This window comes from Haemorhous mexicanus, chromosome 22, assembly GCF_027477595.1.
Source record: "Haemorhous mexicanus isolate bHaeMex1 chromosome 22, bHaeMex1.pri, whole genome shotgun sequence".
In the NCBI taxonomy this organism is placed as follows: domain Eukaryota; kingdom Metazoa; phylum Chordata; class Aves; order Passeriformes; family Fringillidae; genus Haemorhous; species Haemorhous mexicanus.
This window is the reverse complement of record NC_082362.1, coordinates 11,625,355-11,645,808: the sequence shown is the minus strand read 5'-3', so window position 1 is coordinate 11,645,808 and position 20,454 is coordinate 11,625,355.

The following is a 20,454-nucleotide window of genomic DNA, read 5'->3' as shown; positions in this document are numbered from 1 at the left end:
AGAGTAAAGATGTAAAGATGGCGGAATAAGTGAAGGAATGTGTGTAAAATACGGCTGATATGGCACAAAATAGTGCCCGTAAAGAGTTGAGATGGAACAAAGGCCTATGACGTGGAAGACAGTGGACACGGATGACATAACACAGACACGGATGACATAACACAGACACGGATGACATAACACAGACGAGACGAGTGGAAACCGCCTGGCGCTTTCACCTTATGGACCCGAGATTCCTAGTGCAAGATGAGCCGGGGGCTGATGATGCCAAAGGAAAGAAAGCCCTATGACGGTAGGATGTAATGATGAAACGTAACTCGTTAAAAGAAGTTAGTGCCAAAGCAGTTAAGAGGATGCTCGAGAGGCTCGGTGGGCCTAGAGAAGGAAGCGGAGACCGCCGGTTGACGGTGGCCGTAGCTCCGGACCTGAAGGCGAGCTCCTCGGGTGAAAGATCCGTGACGATGTCGAGTTGAAGAAGGCTGATGACTCGGTTTACGACAATGTGGAGAGGGGTCGGAACTGCCCTGCCCGGCAAAGGCTCTGGTGAGGCTGAAGAGAAGCCCTCTCCCTTTACTTCCAGAGAGCTTGTCCCACTACAGACCTCTGTGCTAAGCTGACATCAAATTGCCCCCCGTGATAGTAAAGGTTTTTCCCCTTCTCCCAACTACTGGCCCCGACACTTAGCTTTTGGAAAACGGGCGGACGAATTCCATCGTCGGTTGGACGTGGACGTCGAGACGTTCTCCGCGTGTGCTTCGGTGCTGCCGCTTGCAAACTTTGGCTACGAATCTCCACGGGGTGCCTAAGACAAAACAGAAAAGGTGACTATTGCCCTCAAAAGGAGTAATCCCCAGGACTCCTCCCCACCGCTGCCCCAGATCACCTCAAATCTTGATTTGACTCCGGAAGCTGCCCAGAAGGCGCCTGCAAAAAGAGAAGGTACACGCTTAGCATGCTGCTGCTTAAAACTCACCTATGAGTCACCCCGCCTAAACACCGACTCACCTGCTCTCGTCTGTTCCTTGGCATGCCTAGGGCAGCGACAGCACCTGCAAAGAAACGAAGCAGAAAAGCATGCTGAGATACTGTGAAAACCCAACCTCCCTAATCTGACAAGTATGCCACACCGATACCTTAAGCTTACACCCACCTGGCATAGGCGTGCTTGGCCATGATAGATAGCAAGTGGACCACCTATCAAAAAAAATTGTAGAAACTTAGAGCCACCCCAGAAACTGAGACCTCAGCAATAACAACTGCCTCTGTACTCTACTCAACGCTCACCTTGCCCACTCAGCCTTGACTGCTGCGCCCTGCCTTGACTTCCTGAAAGGAAAGACAAAGAACAGTGCTGTAACAGAGTCACCATTTCTGCTTCCCCTGCAGGCGCAAGCAGTGACTGACCTGCTCGGGGGAAACGCCTCACCCGGGATGGGGTGCTCTGCCATGGATTTTATCCTTCTGCATCTGAAAAAAAAGTTAGGACAAAAGTCAAACTGTTGCAGGATAACTTAAGAGCGCCAGATATCTTGTGTCTGTCTACAAATCCCATCTAGAGTCCAAAAACACCCCACATTACAAACTTCAAGGCCCCGGGACTTCTCCTACTGCACCAGGCTGTGCGGCAGGGCAGAGCGGCTCCGGCACAAATGCGTGCAGACACCCGTGACACAGGACGGGACGTGACATACAAGGGGGACACAACACAGACAGAAATCTCTTGGCAAGAGAAATGACTGCAAGGACCGAGAGAATGCAAAATTAGATGACCGAGGTGGGACCGATGGAGAGCCGATGAGGCTCAGAGAACCTGGGAGGAAGAAGATGCTAACTGAATGATTTATTCCAAGAACCGCAAAGATGGATGCCCGAGAATCCTACGGTCACAATCCTCTGCCTAACCTCGCATTCTGACAAGTCCTAACCTGCCATAATGGATCTTTGTGGGGCGCAGCTGTCCATACAGCTCGGAACAAGACCTGAGAAGACATCTGTCTGGATGCTTCTAAAGAGACATGCGATTCTGATGGCAGTCTGAGCTCCCAAGTCAGAAGTTCTAAGGCATTGGTGCCAGAATAAAGAACGCAGATCACAGATGCCAAGAGAGGTTTCTGATCGGCCCCTCAAAGGCCTGAGGTAAAAGACATGACATATACAAACAACACAGAATGCACGCTAGACAAGTGACACGACACACACCGGGACTGCTCTGCCCTGTGCACCTCGGCACTGTGATCAAAAGTGATACTTTCCCTTTACAGGGCCTAAGGAGGCATTACTTGGACTTCCCCGTCTCCAAAGCCAAATCGAAATCCCCTCCCCGTGAGTTGTGACCCAGACCCCGCTTTCATCCCCTCTGTGGGTCGTAGCCCTCTACTTATCTCTCGGACAGGTGGGCGTGCCGATCCGTGCTGGGTGGAAAGAAGGCGGACCCGCTATCTGGGAAGTCCCTGCTGACACCGGGCTGTTGTCTCTTAGTCTGCCAGAAGAAAGGAAACCAAACGTGAGCGCAAAATCTTAGCAGAACAGCGGCCAAAACGTGCCAATTTTCCTACTCACCATTCTCCTGAGAATGCCCGGCTCCTCAGGCCGCACGCTTCAGGCCTGCTCGGCGGCTGACGCCGTTGTCGCAGGGTGCACCTGGTTTAAAGTGGAGACAAGGTGATCTGGCATTGCTGAGACCTGAGTGGAGCCTCCCTCCTCCTCCCTGCCTCCTCGACTCACCGCAACTCCTCGGCCGTTCCTGAGGGCTGCCAGGATGGGACCATGAAATAGAAAAGTTGAAGGCTTCATCATCACAGACTCCTGTAACACTTCCACGGGGCTCACATTTGCAGGAAACCAGGTGCACCGGCCGGTGAGTGACGGGGGCTGGACGTACGCCGAGTCGATTGCCTAAAGTGCACAAACGAGAACGGATGCTTAGAGCTGCAGCAGAACCTGAGACCTCATCAATAACTGCTTCTGTACACTACTCAATGCTCACCTTGCCCACTTGGCCTTGACTGCTGCTCTCTATCTTGACTTCCTAAAAAGAAAGAAGACTGCTATAACAGAGTCACCATTTACACTTCTGCTGCAGAGACAAACCGTGACTGACTTGCTCAGGGGACCCCCTCACCCTGGATAGGGCCCTCTGGCACAGATTTAATCCATCTGGATCTGAAAAAAAGTTAGGGCAACAGTCAAACCGTTGCAGGATAACTTAACTTGCAGAGCTCCAGACATCTTGTGCCCATCTACAAATCCCATCTAGAGTCCAACAACACCACATTACAAACTTCAAGGCCCCGGGACTTCTCCTACTGCACCAGGCTGTGCTGCAGGGCAGAGCGGCTCCGACACAAATGTGTGCAGACACCCGTGACACAGGACGGGACGTGACATACAAGGGGGACACAACACAGACAGACATCACTTGGCAAGGGAAATGACTGCAAGGACCGAGAGAATGCAAAATGAGATGACCGAGGTGGGACCGATGGAGAGCTGATGAGGCTCAGAGAACCCGGGAGGAAGAAGATGCTAACTGAATGATTTATTCCAAGAACCGCAAAGATGGATGCCCGAGAATCCTACGGTCACAATCCTCTGCCTAACCTCGCATTCTGACAAGTCCTAACCTGCCATAATGGATCTTTGTGGGGCGCAGCTGTCCATACAGCTCGGAACAAGACCTGAGAAGACATCTGTCTGGATGCTTCTAAAGAGAAATGCGAGTCTGATGGCAGTCTGAGATCCTAAGTCAAAGGTTCTAAGGCATTGGTGCCAGAATAAAGAACGCAGATCACAGATGCCAAGAATGGTTTCTGGTAGGCCCCTCAAAGGCCTGAGGTAAAAGACATGACATATACAAACAAACAACACAGAATGCACGATAGACAAGTGACACGAGACACACCGGGACTGCTCTGCCCTGTGCACCTTGGCACTCTGATCAAAAGTGACACTTTCCCTTTACAGGGCCTAAGGAGGCATTACTTGGACTTCCCCGTCTCCAAAGCCAAATCGAAATCCCCTCCCCGTGAGTTGTGACCCAGACCCCGCTTTCATCCCCTCTCTGGGTCATAGCCCTCTACGTATCTCTCAGACAGGTGGGCGTGCCGATCCGTGCTGGGGGGAAAGAAAGCGGACCGCTATCCGGGAAGTCCCTGCTGACACCAGGCTGTTGTCTCTTAGTCTGCCAGGAGAAAGGAAACCAAACGTGAGTGCACGATCTTAGCAGCACAGCGGCCAAAACACGACGGTGTTGCTACTCACCGTTCTCCTGAGAAGGCCCTGCTCCTCGGACCACACGCTTCAGGCCTGCTCGATGGCTGACACAGTCATCACACCTGGGTTAAAGTGGAGACAAGGTGATCTGGCATTGCTGAGACCTGAGCAGAGCCTCCCTCCTCCTCCCCGCCTCCTTGACTCACCGCAACTCCTTGGCCTTTCCTGAGGGCTGCCAGGATGGGACCATGAAATAGAAAAGTTGAAGGCTTCATCATAAACTCCTGTAACACTTCCACGGGGCTCACATTTGCAGGAAACCAGGTGCATTGGCCGGTGGGTGACGGGGGCTGCATGTACGCCGAGTCGATTGCCTAAAGTGCACAAACGTGAATGGATGCTTAGAGTTGCACCAGAAAGTGAGACTTGAGCAATAACAACTGCTCCTGTACACTGCTCAATGCTCACCTTGCCTACTCGGACTTGACTGCGGCTCTCTGCCTTGACTTCCTAAAAAGAAAGACAAAGAACAGTGCTGTAACAGAGTCACCATTTACACTTCTGCTGCAGAGACAAACAGTGAGTGACTGACCTGCTCAGGAGGATGCCCGCACCCAGGATAGGGCCCTCTGGGACAGATTTGATCCATATGAACCTGAAAGAAAAGTTAGGACAATAGTCAAACTGTTGCAAGATAACAACCTGCAGAGCTCCAGACATCTTGTGCCCATCTAGAGTCCAACAACACCCCACATTACAAATTTCAAGGCCCCGGGACTTCTCCTATAGCACCAGGCTATGCGGCAGGGCAGAGCGGCTCCGGCACAAATGCGTGCAAACACCCGTGACGGGACGTGACAAACAAGGGGGACACGACACGGACAGAAATCTCTTGGCAAGAGGAATGACTGCAAGGACCGAGAGAATGCAAAATGAGATGACCGAGGTGAGACCGATGGAGAGCTGATGAGGCTCAGAGAACCCTGGAGGAAGAAGATGCTAACTGAATGATTTATTCCAAGAACTGCCAAGATGGATGCCTGGGAATCCTACAGTCAGAATCTTCTACCTAAGCTTGCATTCTTACATGTCCTAACCTGTCGTAATGGATCTTTGTGGGCCGCGGCTGTCCGTACAGCTCGGAACAGGACCCGAGAAGACATCTGACTGGATGCTTGTCAAGAGAGATGCGAGTCTGATGGCAGTCTGAGATCCTAAGTCAAAGGTTCTATGGCATTGGTGCCAGAATAAAGAAAGCAGATGACAGATGCCAAGAATGGTTTCTGGTAGGCCCCTCAAAGGCCCGAGGAAAAAGACATGACATATCCAAACACACAGAATGCACAATAGACAAGTGACACGAGACACACCGGGACTGCTCTGCCCTGTGCACCTTGGCACTCTGATCAAAAGTGACACTTTCCCTTTACAGGGCCTAAGGGGGCATTGCTTGGACATTCCTGTCTCCAAAGCTGGATCAAAATCCCCTCAAGGTGAGTCGTGACCCAGACCCAGCTTTCATCCCCTCTCTGGGTCATAGCCCTCTACTTATCTCTCGGACAGGTGGGCGTGCCGATCCGTGCCGGATGCGAAGGAAAGTGGATGCGCCGTCTGGGAAGTCCCTGCTGACACCAGCGACTGCTGTCTCTTAGTCTGCCAGGAGAAAGGAAACCAAACATAAGTGCACAATCTCAGCAGCACGGCGGCCAAAATATGACAGTTTTGCTACTCACCCCTATCCTAAGAACGCCCAGGTCCTCGGGCCGCATGCTTCAGGCTTGCTCGGAGGCCATCGCCATTGTCGCAGGGTGCACCTGGGTTAAAGTGGAGACAAGGTGATCCGGCATTGCTGAGACCTGAGTGGAGCCTCCCTCCTCCTCCCCGCCTCCTCGACTCACCGCAACTCCTCGGCCGTTCCTGAGGGCTGCCAGGATGGGACCATGAAATAGAAAATTTGAAGGCTTCATCATCACAGAGTCCTGTAATACTTCCACACGACTTGCATTTGCAAGAAACCCGGTGCATCGGCCGGTTGGTGACGGGGGCTGCATGTACGCCGAGTCGATTGCCTAACGTGCACAAATGAGAACGGATGCTGAGAGCTGCAGCGGAACCTGAGACCTCAGCAATAACTGCTTCTGTACACTACTCAATGCTCACCTTGCCCACTTGGCCTTGACTGCTGCTCTCTGCCTTGACTTCCTAAAAAGAAAGACAAAGAACAGTGCTGTAACAGTCACCATTTACACTTCTGCTGCAGAGACAAACAGTGAGTGACTGACCTGCTCAGGAGGATGCCCGCACCCAGGATAGGGCCCTCTGGGACAGATTTGATCCATATGAACCTGAAAGAAAAGTTAGGACAATAGTCAAACCGTTGCAGGATAACTTAACTTGCAGAGCTCCAGACATCTTGTGCCCATCTAGAGTCCAACAACACCCCACATTACAAATTTCAAGGCCCCGGGACTTCTCCTACTGCACCCGGCTATGCGGCAGGGCAGAGCGGCTCCGGCACAAATGCGTGCAGACACCCGTGACACAGGACGGGACGTGACAAACAAGGGGGACACAACACAGACAGAAATCTCTTGGCAAGGGAAATGACTGCAAGGACCGAGAGAATGCAAAATTAGATGACCGAGGTGGGACCGATGGAGAGCCGATGAGGCTCAGAGAACCTGGGAGGAAGAAGATGCTAACTGAATGATTTATTCCAAGAACCGCAAAGATGGATGCCTGAGAATCCTACGGTCACAATCCTCTGCCTAACCTCGCATTCTGACAAGTCCTAACCTGCCATAATGGATCTTTGTGGGGCGCAGCTGTCCATACAGCTCGGAACAAGACCTGAGAAGACATCTGTCTGGATGCTTCTAAAGAGACATGCGAGTCTGATGGCAGTCTGAGCTCCCAAGTCAGAAGTTCTAAGGCATTGGTGCCAGAATAAAGAACGCAGATCACAGATGCCAAGAGAGGTTTCTGATCGGCCCCTCAAAGGCCTGAGGTAAAAGACATGACATATACAAACAACACAGAATGCACGCTAGACAAGTGACACGACACACACCGGGACTGCTCTGCCCTGTGCACCTCGGCACTGTGATCAAAAGCGATACTTTCCCTTTACAGGGCCTAAGGAGGCATTACTTGGACTTCCCCGTCTCCAAAGCCAAATCGAAATCCCCTCCCCGTGAGTTGTGACCCAGACCCCGCTTTCATCCCCTCTGTGGGTCGTAGCCCTCTACTTATCTCTCGGACAGGTGGGCGTGCCGATCCGTGCTGGGTGGAAAGAAAGCGGACCCGCTATCTGGGAAGTCCCTGCTGACACCGGGCTGTTGTCTCTTAGTCTGCCAGAAGAAAGGAAACCAAACGTGAGCGCAAAATCTTAGCAGAACAGCGGCCAAAACGTGCCAATTTTCCTACTCACCGTTCTCCTGAGAATGCCCGGCTCCTCAGGCCGCACGCTTCAGGCCTGCTCGGCGGCTGACGCCATTGTCGCAGGGTGCACCTGGGTTAAAGTGGAGACAAGGTGATCTGGCATTGCTGAGACCTGAGCGGAGCCTCCCTCCTCCTCCCTGCCTCCTCCACTCACCGCAACTCCTCGGCCGTTCCTGAGGGCTGCCAGGATGGGACCATGAAATAGAAAAGTTGAAGGCTTCATCATCACAGACTCCTGTAACACTTCCACGGGGCTCACATTTGCAGGAAACCCGGTGCATCGGCCAGTGGGTGACGGGTCTGGACGTACGCCGAGTCGATTGCCTAAAGTGCGCAAACGAGAACGGATGCTTAGAGTTGCACCGGAAAGTGAGACTTGAGCAATAACAGAAGCTTCTGCCCACTAGTCACTGCTCACCTTGCCCTCTTCAACTTGGCCACTGCTATCCAGCTTGACTTCCTGAAAATAAAGGCAAGGAACAGTGCTGTAACAGTCACACTTTACACTCCCCCCGCAGAGAACAGAGACTGACCTGTTCAGGGGAACCCACTCACCTGGGATGAGGCGCTCTGGCACGGATGTAATGCATCTGCATCTGAAAGAAAGTTAGGACAAAAGTCAAAGGTCTGCAGGACAACTACACAGCTCCAGACATCCCATGTCAATCTAGGAATACCATCTAGACTCCAACTGCACGCCACATTACAAATTTCAAGTCCCCGGGACTTGTCCTATTATACCAGGCTATGCAGCAGGGCAGAGCAGCTCTGGCACAAATATGTGCAGACACCCGTGACACAGGACAGACAGGACGTGACAAACAAGGGGGACACGACACAGACAGAAATCTCTTGGCAAGAGGAACGACTGCGAGGACCGAGAGAATGCAAAATGAGATGACCGAGGTTGGACCGATGGAGAGCTGATGAGGCCCAGAGAACACTGGAGAAAGAAGATGCTAACTGAATGATTTATTCCAAGAACCGCAAAGATGGATGCCTGGGAATCCTACGGTCAGAATCCTCTGCCTAAGCTCGCATTCTGACAAGTCCTAATCTGCCGTAATGGATCCTTGTGGGGTGTGGCTGTCCATACAGCTCGGAACGAGACCTGAGAAGACATCTGACTGGATGCTTCTAAAGAGAGAAGAGATTCTGATACCTGGCTGCGCTGCCAAGTCAAAAGTTCTATGGCATTGGTGCCAGGCCAAGGAACGCAGAGATCACGGATGCTAAGAATGGTGCCAGGGTTTCTGATAGGCCCCTCAAAGGGCTAAGGTAAAAGACATGTGACATGGGATATCCAGACAACACATAATGCACGATAAATATGTGACGTGACACACGCCGGGACTGCCCTGCCCTGCGCACCTCAGCGCTGTGATCAAAAGTGACACTTTATGGGGCCTAAGGGGCCACTGCTTGGACATCCCGGTCTACAAAGCTGACCCAAAAACCCCTCCCAGTGACTCCTGACCCGGCACCCCCCTTTCATCCCCTCTGTGGGTCGCAGCCCTCTACTTATCTCTCAGAGAGGTGGGCATGCCAGTCTCTGTCAGGTGCAAAAGAGGCCTCGCCATCTGGCAAGTCCTTGCTGTCTCCAGGCTGTTGCCTCTTACTCTGCCAAGAGAAGGAAAACCAAACATCAGTGCACAAGCTGAGCGGCACATTGGACAAAACCCAACACGTCTGCTACTCACCATTCTCCTAAGAATGCCCGGCTCCTCAGGTCACACGCTTCAGCCGGACTCTGAGGCTGACCCTGTCGTTGCAGGTTCTGCCTGGGTTAAGCAGAGACAAGGTGATTTGGCATTGCCGAAACCTGAGGGGACCCTTGCTCCTATCCCCTACCTCCTAGACTCACCGCAACTCCACGGCCGTTCCCGGGGGCTACCCAGACTGGACCGTGAAACGGAATATTTGAAGGCTTCATCATCAAGTTCTGTAATACGTTCAGAGGGCTCACGGGAGCAGCAAACCCGGTGCATCGGCCTGTTGGTGACGGGGGCTGGACACGCGCCAAGTCGATTGCCTAAAGCGCACAAACGAGAATGGATGCTTGGAGCTGCACCAGAAGGTGAGACCTGAGCAATAACAACTACTTCTGTACACTACTCAATGCTCACCTTGCCCACTCAGCCTTAACTGCTGCTATCTGCCTTGACTTCCTAAAAATAAAGACAAAGAACAGTGCTGAAACAGAGCCACCATTTATGCTTCCTCTGCAGGTACAAACAGCGACTGACCTGCTCGTGAGAGCCCCCTCGTCCGGAATGGGGCCCTCTGACACAGATTTTATCCTTCTGCATCTGAAAGAAAGGACAAAAGTCAAACAGCTGCAGGATAACTCAGCCACAAGCACCTTATGTCCATCTAGGAATAGCATCTAGAGTCCCCACATTACAAATTCCAGATCCCTGAGGCTTGTCCTATTATAACAGGCTATGCAGCAGGGCAGAGCAGCTCCGGCACAAATGTGTGGACACCCATGACACAGAATACGACAAACAAGGGGACGCTAAACACAAACAACACATTATGCTGCAAGCAGCGTGACACAAGGATGAGAGAAAAATTCCTGGCAAGATTAATAATGGCAAGGAGCGAGAGGATGCCAAAAGAGATGACTGCTGCTAACGTGACAGCGGATGCATGAGGCTCCTCGAAGGAGCAGAAGAAAAGACTGGAACAGAGTGACCTGTTATAGGAACTGTTGGTCACGATGATCAAGATGGCTGTGAGAAAATGCTATGTTTAGAATGCTCTCCATATCAGACCATCTTATAAGCCTCAGGACATTACAACTCACAGCCAGAATGGATGGATGGTGATACAGCTGGGAACACGGCCTCAAAAGACATCCAACTGGATGCTTCTGAGAAGCGACTCGGACATCAGGCCAAGGAGTGCAAAAGTTCGAGACCCTAGAGATAACGGCTGATGCTTGTGATAAGGGCCTCGAGGGGAAAAGGCAGAGATATCCGATCCCAAAGACACACCAGGTAACACAGTACACAACACTACACCGACCAGAGCTGTTCTGCACTGCACATCCTACAGCTGCAATCAAAAGTAGAGCCTCTCCCTTTAGCTGTCCTAAGAGACCTCTTAGAGGATATCCCTTTACCCTCTGCTAATTTTTACATCAGTCCCAGGAATTTCCAACCCAGTCCTCTCCTATCATCCTATCTTCAGGCCACGGCCCCTGGCTTATATTTTGGATGACCGGTGATGTGAGCCCACGTTGACCTCAAATGAGTCTGCCTCGGAGGGCCCCACGATCGCCTGTTAGCCTCTCACTCAGCTACAATAAAGAAAGCAAAAAACAATGTATGAGTTTAGTGTTATGTGGGCCAAATCCCAGCAAGTCAGCTACTTGCCCTCTCCAGAATGTACCTGGGTCCTCGATGCTCCAGCTTCATCCTGAGTCCAAGGCTGTGCCTGTTATTATGAGCGGCACCTGGGTTAGAGAGAGGCAAAGTTACATAGCATTTCTGTGACTGCAATGGATAAGCTTGTATGCTGTAAGACATGTGAATGCCTCTACTACACGGGTAAAAAGCCTTGAGGGGCCCTTGAGTAGACAGTTTCTCACCCTACTGCCTTCAAAGCCCACCCTCCCCCCCCCCCCCAATAACTCCTAACCAGATACCTGCTCACCCTCCCTCTCCTAGTCACAATCCTCAACTCATCTGAAGCCTCAATCTCAAACATCATCTTTGACACTGGGCAGATGCCTCTTATGACAGGATGAATCTGCTGAAGTAAGTGTTGCACTTGATACAACCCAGAAGTTCTGGAAGCTGCACTCCTCCTTGAAAAAAAAAAAAAAACAACAAAACAAGAAATTAAAAATGCACTTTACCACCCCCAAAACACAAACTCCAAAATTGCAAACTTAAATACTCCTCGTATTCAAGGCTGTTTTCTTCACAGCCTCTATTGCTTTAGATGGCCAGAAGCACCTGCTGAAAACAAGCAGAGATAAGCTGAAAGAACCTTTTCACTGACATGAGAGAAGAGCTCTTATCTTACCACATCCCAGAGAAAGAAGACGGAATGAAGACCCTCAGCAAAGGCTGGGGTTAATATACCCCTGATTGTGCCCACCTCTCGTTCCCATGATGCCCGGGAAAAGGGAGGGGGCAAATCCCATCGGGTATAAAGACCCTCAGAGCAGCTGCAGCTGTTTGGCTCCTCTGACTTCAATTCAGGGGGAGTAAAGGTCTTGTTATAGAAGAAAACTCTTTAGAGAAATAACAATATTTTTTTTTTTTGCTACAACTACTTGGAGCAGAAAAACAGAAAACTGGTAAGAAATGAAACTTTGTGTTTAGAATGCAGTGCGTGGTGTTTGCCGGGAGGGGGCGGTGTGTGTGCCGGCATGAGAGGGGTCCGGGGCGGGACGCAGAGGCGGCGGCGCTGTTCGCGTGAGGGGTCGGCTTGATGGTGACCGGTAGCTGTGGTAATAGATTGCCCTTTTTAGGCATATACATTATCGTAACGTAAGCACAGGATCTGTGGAAAAAGGCAGAGCTTCTTAAAAGAAAACCCTTAAAATTAGGAAATGGTGCAGTTACCTCCGCTGAAACTGATACACTGGCAAATAAATGGCTTCTGCCCTTTATTTTAATCTCCTGAAATATTGGAAAAAGAGGAGTTTTCCTCACTTTAAATTTGTCATATGATGGAAAAAGGGGGATTTTCCCCCTCAATTCAAGCCCTTAAAAATTCTAACCCTAAACCCTAACCCTAAACTCACCTGAATTACAGAGCCATACTTAAATAGTTGAATTTTTCAAGAGAAAATTACCCAACACAGAGACCTTAAGATTTTTATCTGTGGGCTTTATTGGTATTGCTCTTTATTTGAGCCATGTCTTTGGATAATAACGTGGATGCCTTCTAGAAACAGTGATCAATATGCTTTGCATTCTGTCATGAGCTCCTCAGGTCCATGTTTTTCTATATCTGTGTCAGTTCATTGCCTTACCTGAGAAAGCCACATTTGTAACTACTTAGGAAGCAATTCAAAAAAAAAGGCAGGCTCCAAATAGCGAAATTCTTCATCAGTTTTTTCATACTGGCAACAAATTTGCCTTTTCTCTGGGTTTGATGTGGAGTACCAGTAGTGTCTTTGAACTCACAAATATTTTCTCGTGTAAAGGCATGTCCGTGGATTTAGTCCCTGAAGGAAGAGGCTGGCTTTCCCACTGACGAGATGGCTCGCTTCCCCAGTGCTTGGAGGCTCCTCACTGGGGACAATCCTGTGGAAGGGAGAAAGCCGACTGCTATCTGTTTGGGACAGAATCCCTTGGGGCCGCAGGACAGGCTCCGCAGGTGGTGCTTGAGCTGCGGTAGCTGCACAGGATGAGTGGGGCTGGGTCGCATGGTGGATTTAGCTATGTCCTGCAGCTGCTTTCTTTGTCTTGTATTGCGTTGCACGTAACAATTACAGTTATTTTATGGGTTGTAGGTCTGGATTAAGAGGCTCTGACCCACCTTGGGAGGTCTTAATGTGCATACCTCTATGGGGTTACATAAAGCGATTGAGTTGTAAAATGAAAATGTAAAAATACTTGGGGAGGAGATTTTTCTTTTAAAACCAAATAACTGTCATTTCCACACAGCTGCTGTGGCTATGGTAACCTTTACTGGGAGCAAAAGTGGTAGATGCCAGTGAGGAAGAGGCCTTAGGACCTGCTGCAGAGGGAAGTACTGCTTATTCTGATCCCTGACACACCCTTCTTGACTTCACTCTGTGCTGTCCCTTGGCTTCAGACAGAGTCCATGCAATCTAGGTTCAATAGTATTTAGCTTGTGTTGTCTCTTGGACACTGAAAGGAATTTGCAGGCTGTTTTGCTTGCTGTCCCTTTAGCTGTCAGTGGCCTATTTTGGTATGGGGCTGTTAAATCCAGTTTTTCCAAGACCTTTTTCAGTGTATCTTCAGTGTATCGGTCTTGACTTCCGCATTTCCACACGAGATACCTGCTCAAGTTTGTTGGGTGAGCGGAGGATCCTTCCTACAGAGGCTTTTCTGCATTCCACATTTAGTTAGTGTCTCCACTCTGGAGGGAACCTCCATTTAGTGCCAGTTATTGCCTTTCTTAGAAAAATTGTGACATGGTCAAAGACTGAGCTTGCCCTTGGAAGCACAGCATGACTGACAAGGCTATCTGTGGAGCGTGTGCCATCTCCAGAGAGGATTCAGTGACAGTTACTTGGGTTGTAGGAAGACAGCTGGTGACAGCTGGCAACTTTATCCTTTTATCATCAAGGCTGTCAATGCTGCTGTTCTTCCTTTCTATGCATGTCAGTTCCACAGCTGTGCTGATGAAGTGCTGAGGAGGAATTCACTCACTTGTTATTTCATTCTCTTATAAAGTCTAGACCCCTTAATGGGTCTACCTGGTGTAGACAAGAGGAGAGTTTGGTTGGGGTTTCTTCATATTTTCTTCTTCCCTGCCCCTCCCCACCCCCAAACCTTTTGTAATTTGATTGATAAGAGGTAATTCTTCAATTCGGTCTTCATTCCTGATGCTACAGTGTCATGCTTACTAGGGAAAGCTGCAAGTAATAAATGCACGTTGCATTCAGATGTCAGGAATAGTTTTCCATCTGTCCATCTGTGGCACAAAATTAGAAAGTGGTCCTTCCAGCATGCAAGTCTGCCCTGCACTTCCCCCAACCAAGTTATTCAGTCGATAAGTTGTCAATTTTGGCATCTTCTCTTCTTCCCAGCCAACAAAATACACGTGAAAAAAGAACTGCCTGCAGGCCATAAAAGTGTATCTGCAAGTAACGATCAAAAGCTGATCTTCCCAGTCTTTTCACAACTTTCTTGCCAAACTCTTTGGCTCCACTGGATCTCAGTTCTCTATGGGAGAAGGAGCCTATTAAAGCCACACAGACACACTAGCTAACAAGGTCAGAATAGCTTTTCCTACCCTCAGCCACAGGTTTTTTTTAACCCCTCCGAGCTGCAACTAGCATTACCATATTTTATGTGCTCCTGCTTGGATTTATGACCTTGTAGGTCATAAATCACTGTGGGTGTCATCACGGAACAACCTTGCTGGCCCTGTTATTGCTATTAAGTCTGAAAAGATGAGTTACTGACCTTTGCCAAGCGCAATTTCTATTGACTGCTAAAAACCTTCAGAGAAAAGTTCTGTGTTCCTTAGTTGTATGAGCCAGGCTCTTTAACTGCCTGTGAGCTTTCTGAATCTTAGCAAATCTTCAAAGATCTCTCAAAGCAGGGCCTAGTTTACTCTGCATGTACTCCAAAGAAAGGTAAGCTTCAGGTCCTGACTACTGGTACTAAGTACTACTGGTTAATCCCATTGACAGGGCTTCTGGTTTGCGCACAGCAGGAAAGCGAGCTCCCATGTAGAAAGAGGCATACTGCTGTTGCCCGTAACACAGACTGCCCACTGTTGGTGTGGGCAGCCTAGTGCTGCTCTATGCTGTAAAGAAGCTCATTAGGAGTGCAGTAGCAGGGTGGGAACCTAGGCATTGTAAATTCCGCAGGTTTCAGGATAATGCTTGTCAAATGCCTGCTATTCTTCTGTGCATCTCAACACTTCTGGGTATTGCTTGCAAAGTTATTTTGCAACAAAATTTCCAACATGTACCAAGCAGCACAGGATACTGGTAAAGGAGCTGCCAAAATTATGTAAATTACAGAAGAAAACACCACCTTTCTAAACCTGTCATAAGGAATGGTGTCAGGGGGATTCTGGAAGGATTTCATGCTGATGTTCATGAGAAAACTTTAAACCAGAAGCTTATGAATGTCCCCATATTTTCTCTGATTTTAGGATGAAGTATGAGGAAGTTGCATAGGTTTACTTCTACTGGGGAAGTCCTAAATATTCCTTTGCTAATGGACATAGCTTAGGGCACCGAGAGATGCAGTTGGCTAGGTGCACTGCCCTGGCATCCTCCTTGGTCGTTGGGACGCTCGCTGAAGCAGCAGAGAGGCAAAGCTGAGGCCTGGTGCTAGAAAGCCAGCTGGGAACTGTACAAAGCTGAGTTCTCATTCAGTGGTTTAACCACTGGTGCTGTAGACAGATCGCCTCAGAAAATGCTTCTCTTTTTGTCCTGCCTATAAGGAAAGGAGAAAAGTCTTAAGGAACTTAATGATGCCTTCTGCTTGCAATAAGAAGCATATGCATCTAAGAAATCAGTTATGAGTTTGGCTCTATATTAAAAGAGTTGAAGCAAGGTCATTGTTGAACACACTACTGCCGCTGTCCACATCTCCGTGTTCATTGCTCTGATAATGAATAATAGTTGGGTTAAAATATTTTTGATGAAGCAAAACCCAAATGTTTTCCTCTGTTTCTTTTTGTGAATGCTCTTCTAAGCCTAGATATGGATCGCCTACCTTTGTTGCTCATGTTTTGGCACGTAAGGGAGGAAAAAATCCAGTACTTGGCATGGGCAACCCTCAAAATCAAGACCAAAGCCTGCGTTCTGATTTTAGAGAGGTAACAGTAAATATCAGGTTTCTTCAGGAATTCAAAGAATAATTTCACATTAGTGATAAAATATAGCTGAGACTGGAGGTTGCCCTGTTAACTTTTAAATTACCAGCATAGCATGTGCATATTTACCTCAATTAGGAGCTTCAGATCATTCCCTCCATTGAGCTTAATGCAAAGTCTGGGTTCTATCTGCAGTAGAAGTCTTTCTCAGCCCTTTAGAAACCGTACTGTGATCATTACATGGCTGGCCTTGGCAGATGTCTGACCCTATTTTCAATTGCTAAGTACAGTCAGCGATACAATGAACATTGACTGTGTTACCTGGGTCATACAGGCCAAAAGGCCACAGCAGCAGCCAAGGGCTAAAGCTCTCCTGTTGAAGGAAGGAAGCTGACCGCTCTCTGGCGCTGTATCGATTTTGTACAGGTTTGTGACAGACTGTAAGCATGTTTTAACACTTGGGATCTCCCTCCTAAAAGGAGGCATAATGGAATCAGTTTGCTGTAGAACAAGAAAGAGAGGGGCAGATTGTAGTGAGCCAAGAAGAATAGGAAGTTGGAAAACCAGAGCATTCAGGAAAAAGTGAATCCCAGCCAGGAAAAGAGACAAACAGACGTACCAGTCAGGCCTCTATCCAAACTGTGGGAATTTTACGTGGTACATAGGAATGTATTGGAGGATTTAGGAAGCGTGGTTGAGGAGCTCGTCAACCAGCATTATCAGATGGGAAAGCCATTACCAAGCTCTGGCCTGATAAATGGTCAAATATCACTGATGAATTCCATAACATAATGCAAAGTGAGACAGTGGGGTACCTAGCAGAAGATTCCACAGGAGGAATGAGCAAAACCAGCCTGCTACTGATCTTTTGATATTCTTGAAAATCTCCAGATGCTCGGTAAAGGTGCTTCTTAGAATGAAGACTGTAATTAGCTGATTTTAGCTGGCATTTTGTACGTCTTTTGGCAACTCCGCAGGGGAAGTACCCCAGCCGTGAAAGCGTGCAGCAGCACGCCAGCTGAACAATGCTAGGGTGCTGTTGCCTTCCCATAGTGTTGGACAGTCCTACTCCTTTCAAATGCAAAACCCAACGGTGAATTAATGCAATAGCAGGTTTTCGTCCTCCTAATGAAATATTTGCTTGTGAGACGCTCGGCCCGAATCGCTCTCACAGCGCACCAGATACCCGTAAGTCTCGCGGTTGCTTCTCCTTTTTACCCACCTCTGCCCTGGTCTCAGAATTTCAAGTAGTGTCACCTCTTATCAGATGGGGTGAGCTGAGTGCTCTGGAAAATAAATAATAAGCCACATTGTAAGATGCTGTGCTTGCTGAAGCAGGTGCTAAGGAGGAGATGTGAATAAGGAACTGGTTTGTGTGAAGTGACTGTAGAATTTTTCCACTTCTTCTGTAATAGACTGCTTTTAGACAGGTGCTGACAAAAAATGTCCTATTGCTGAGGCCTTCCCTTTGGCTGGCAGTCTTGTGTAAGCTGGAGCTAGCCCAGAGTATCAGGTTGCTTTATGCCGTGAAAAGCTAGAACTCTGATCTGGAAAGAATTGGAACTGCCCGTGGAATGCTGTCCGACACATGATCGCATAGTGATTGCTAAGGAGAGGAGGACCAGGTCTCAGATACCCGAGATCAGTATTGAGAAAACAAAGTTTGCAGCCATGGCAGCGACTGTTGTCTCTTAAATGTTACCCTTTACAGGGCTTGGCATCCTTAGGTGTAACGGAGACTGTTAGTCCTTCTTGTGGTGAGTGAACACGGCCAAAGGAACTGCATAGCTTGCACAAGTCAGGGAATGGCCGCTCCTCTTGCTGCCTTTGGGTGCGTGCAATTGCACGTACATCTGCAGACACGTGCCTCGGGCGTATGCTCTGATGCCTTCTGCCACCGTGATTCCAATGTTACAATAATTCCTGGTACAAGCCAGAACCACACCGAAAAGCTGCCTGTCAGTTATAAGAAACAACTGAGGCTTCTTGGCTGTTAGCCTGCTTGGAGTGATTGTTATCTTCAGCTGTTTTCAATAAGCTTTGCAAATTAGAACTAATGAACGAGATAAGTCACTAAGAATATAACTCATGTTTTATATTTAGAAGGTTTATCCTTCCTCAGTTGCTAAAAAACTGCTGTTTCACATGCAGACGGGCTGTGAAACTTCATCTGAGCAGTGATTGTACCCATGCACTCAACTGATCCGATTTCAGAATGGGCTTTTGATATTTAAACTATCCCAAATCTTTCTACATCTAAGATACCTCTTTAAATCCTTGTTGCATAACTACCAGTGGATTGCTTAGCTTTTAGATTAGTACGTTTCAGTAGGTTGTGTTTTCTCAAGGTCTGAAATGAGTATGCTTTTAACACAAGTCTGGAAAGAACTTATTGTCAGGTGAGGACTTCCCAGCTCATGGTTCAGCTTCTGAATGCACACGTGTACACCCACCTCTGTTATACGTGCATGTGTCTTTGTATGGAGACACATTGGGAAGGAAACAGAGTTTGTTTTAATGAAATTACACGTTGCTGCTGTTCTTGGATAGTTTTCACTTTTTTTCTAGCACTCCAGATTGATTCTAAAAAGTGATAACCACAAGTGCTTAGGGAGCTATTGAAACACTCTGAACAGAAATGTGCTCATTGATCTTGGTCTTTGGTTTGTGGCTCAGACCTGAAAAGAGGTCCTTAACTGCCTGTACTTCAAAAGAAATCTTATTTCCCAGTAGAGTTTTACTGAAGAAGAAAAACCATGAGATATTGAGACAGAGAACCTAGTGTGATTTGGGCATCAAAATAGTCTAAATCTCTCCGTTTATGCTCTGAAAATCTGAGCATTATCTTTCCATCTTTGAATCACTGGTTTGGGCTTCATCTGTGCTGTTTACTTTGAGAGGCTTTTGGAGAGTGACATATTTCCATGCTCTGTCCACCTGCAAGAGCTCCAAAGGAGAAGATTTCAAAGGGAACAGAAAGGTGGGTGTGCCTTCAGACTGTTGACGTATAAAGCTAATGCCTTGTTTGCAACAGGACAGAGAGACAGACAGAAAGTTGTACTTAATTTTTTTCTGAAATTAGGATATACGTTAACTGTTGGTATCCTCACCCGTACTGTAAATTGCTCTAAAAGCATGAATGACAGGCAGTTTTAAGAACACTGGCAGTTTGTGATTACTCTATGGTTGCTGAGTCTGTAAACAGCCAAACTTTTTTTTTTGCTTAGCTCTGCTAGACCTAGCTGAGAATAGGTTGGAAATTTTCTTTCAAAACACCTTTTATCAGAAAACTAAAATGTCTACTAGATAATTGTTCTGTGAAAAAGTAGAAGTTTTCTTTAGCAACTAAAAAAATTGTAAAAATGAAAATATTTACTAGAGAAGAGTCTTTTCCAAAGAATTATACTATTAGTACCATTAGCTAATAGCTATGAGCTGTCAACAGTAATAACCACACACACACACGTATTGTTTTTAGATAAGGTTGCATATGATAAGAAATTGCTTGTGAGCTAATGGTAGTTGACTAGGGCAGAATGCCAACTTTTCCCTGCACATTCCAGATTTACAGGCTTAGCTACTATTGACAACTGTTAAATGGTACCAAAGAAGTTGTAGCTTCCTGACATAAAGTGCTGACATGTATAGGCTACCCGATGATGCAAATTTGCTTAAAATATTTCTCAGATTCTCTTTTTTGTGAGGCTTTTTTTGTCTTGTGCTGCAATAAAGAATGCGCCTGAAAGGGTTCTGCATCGTGGCTCTGGTTAGCTTCACAGAAATGTGTTGCATCCACCATGCACACAGATTGCATCTGCTGGACGACTTGGCAGCTCAATACTAATGCCCACGGAATTGCAGCCTACTGTGGGAAACGTGTAAGTGCGAACATGCCCGTTACAAGTTTCTGCCCATGAAAGCGCAGAAATTTGGCAGTCTAAGGGTGCATGTGCGTGCCTTTCCGTCTCTATGCTCTCAAAGACCGTTCTCTCCTCCCTTCTCCTCCGTGTTCCCCGCTAAAGAGACAACCTGCTCACACTTTGACATCGTCATCGTCCAAGCAACCCGGGTAAGACCTGGTACTAACGCCTCCTCCCCTCGCTCTGTCTCTCTCCGATTCCTTCCCGACCCACATCTCCCACGTCTTCCTCGCCCCACACAGGTGCTGCCGCCCGATTCGAGCCGTCTCGCTCCCGCGGCCCCGCCCGCAGCCCATCGCGCCCGGCCCTCTCGGGCCCTGAAGTCCCCGGGCAGCTGTGAACGATCCCGTGGCCCCGCCCCTTCCCTCTGCTTGTTCCACCATTGCCTCCC